The following is a 2,500-nucleotide window of genomic DNA, read 5'->3' as shown; positions in this document are numbered from 1 at the left end:
CCAGGACGAAGTCAGGGGAAACCCTGATGGAGGTCCGTAGCGATTCTGACGTGCAAATCGATCGTCGGAGCTGGGTATAGGGGCGAAAGACTAATCGAACCATCTAGTAGCTGGTTCCCTCCGAAGTTTCCCTCAGGATAGCTGGTGCTCGTACGAGTCTCATCCGGTAAAGCGAATGATTAGAGGCCTTGGGGCCGAAACGACCTCAACCTATTCTCAAACTTTAAATGGGTGAGATCTCCGGCTTGCTTGATATGCTGAAGCCGCGAGCAAACGACTCGGATCGGAGTGCCAAGTGGGCCACTTTTGGTAAGCAGAACTGGCGCTGTGGGATGAACCAAACGCCGAGTTAAGGCGCCCGAATCGACGCTCATGGGAAACCATGAAAGGCGTTGGTTGCTTAAGACAGCAGGACGGTGGCCATGGAAGTCGGAATCCGCTAAGGAGTGTGTAACAACTCACCTGCCGAAGCAACTAGCCCTGAAAATGGATGGCGCTGAAGCGTCGTGCCTATACTCGGCCGTCAGTCTGGCAGTCATGGCCGGTCCTTGCGGCCGGCCGCGAAGCCCTGACGAGTAGGAGGGTCGCGGCGGTGGGCGCAGAAGGGTCTGGGCGTGAGCCTGCCTGGAGCCGCCGTCGGTGCAGATCTTGGTGGTAGTAGCAAATACTCCAGCGAGGCCCTGGAGGGCTGACGCGGAGAAGGGTTTCGTGTGAACAGCCGTTGCACACGAGTCAGTCGATCCTAAGCCCTAGGAGAAATCCGATGTTGATGGGGGCCGTCATAGCATGATGCACTTTGTGCTGGCCCCCGTTGGGCGAAAGGGAATCCGGTTCCTATTCCGGAACCCGGCAGCGGAACCGATACAAGTCGGGCCCCTCTTTTAGAGATGCTCGTCGGGGTAACCCAAAAGGACCCGGAGACGCCGTCGGGAGATCGGGGAAGAGTTTTCTTTTCTGCATGAGCGTTCGAGTTCCCTGGAATCCTCTAGCAGGGAGATAGGGTTTGGAACGCGAAGAGCACCGCAGTTGCGGCGGTGTCCCGATCTTCCCCTCGGACCTTGAAAATCCGGGAGAGGGCCACGTGGAGGTGTCGCGCCGGTTCGTACCCATATCCGCAGCAGGTCTCCAAGGTGAAGAGCCTCTAGTCGATAGAATAATGTAGGTAAGGGAAGTCGGCAAATTGGATCCGTAACTTCGGGATAAGGATTGGCTCTGAGGATCGGGGCGTGTCGGGCTTGGTCGGGAAGTGGGTCAGCGCTAACGTGCCGGGCCTGGGCGAGGTGAGTGCCGTAGGGGTGCCGGTAAGCGCGGGCGTTTAGCGCGGGCGTGGTCTGCTCTCGCCGTTGGTTGGCCTCGTGCTGGCCGGCGGTGCAGGATGCGCGCGCCTGCGCGGCGTTCGTGCCCCGGTGCTTCAACCTGCGTGCAGGATCCGAGCTCGGTCCCGTGCCTTGGCCTCCCACGGATCTTCCTTGCTGCGAGGCCGCGTCCGCCTTAGCGTGCTCCTCCGGGGGCGCGCGGGTGCGCGGATTCTCTTCGGCCGCCATTCAACGATCAACTCAGAACTGGCACGGACTGGGGGAATCCGACTGTCTAATTAAAACAAAGCATTGCGATGGCCCTAGCGGGTGTTGACGCAATGTGATTTCTGCCCAGTGCTCTGAATGTCAACGTGAAGAAATTCAAGCAAGCGCGGGTAAACGGCGGGAGTAACTATGACTCTCTTAAGGTGGCCAAGTGGCGGCGGTGTGGCTGCATCCGGACTTGGCTTTTCGAAGTGCGGTCTTGATGTAGTCGTGCTGCTGCTGCGAGGTGCCTTCCTTGGGTTATAGTTACAGGGAGAGTGATGCGCAATACATGGGCCTAGCCCTCTTAGCCTCTCCTCTCCTGCGGTCTTCTCCCCTTCTCGTGGGCCCGCTGATTTTTGCAGAGTGGAAGACCGCACCAGGGGCTTGGGGGGGTTACCAGCCCCCCCTCGCATTATCCCTTTATAGTTGGGGGCAGCCGACAAGAAACAAGAGATGGTGGCCCTTCCGCTGAAGGTGCCACCCCAGCTACCCCAGCACCTATCCGGCCAACCGGCCGTAACGAAAATGCGATAGTTTGTGTAGCTCCCTTTGCTTGCAGTGAGTGCCACCGCACTTTTACCACGAAGAACGGTCTCGGGGTCCATCGCCGCCGCCAACACCCTGCGGCCGCCAACGCTGAGATCGTGACGGAGAGGCATCGCGCGAGGTGGACGGAGGAAGAAGTCCTGTCGCTCGCCAAGGCAGAGGCCGAACTGTTCCTGGAGAGGGACGCCCGGTTCTTCTTTGTAAATCAAGAACTTACCAGGATGTTCCCCGACCGAACGCTTGAGGCAATCAAGTGCCGACGGCGGCAAGCTGCCCACAAGCAGCTTGTCCGCCAATTCATGGAGGCACTTGAGATCGGTCGGGGTGAAGAGCCGGCGTCCCGCCGTGGAGCAGCGAGCTCGCTGCCTGACGCGGGCGAGGCCGCTGCG

The 2,500-nt window shown here is 59.6% G+C and overlaps 1 pseudogene; it reads left to right on the top strand.

Moving 5' to 3' along the window:
- Window positions 1-2,500, top strand: part of LOC124587162 — a 7,955-nt pseudogene that overhangs the window by 1,158 nt on the left and 4,297 nt on the right.

The sequence above is a fragment of the Schistocerca americana genome, unplaced genomic scaffold, assembly GCF_021461395.2.
Source record: "Schistocerca americana isolate TAMUIC-IGC-003095 unplaced genomic scaffold, iqSchAmer2.1 HiC_scaffold_582, whole genome shotgun sequence".
Taxonomy (NCBI): domain Eukaryota; kingdom Metazoa; phylum Arthropoda; class Insecta; order Orthoptera; family Acrididae; genus Schistocerca; species Schistocerca americana.
This window is presented reverse-complemented; position numbering and strand designations above follow the sequence as displayed.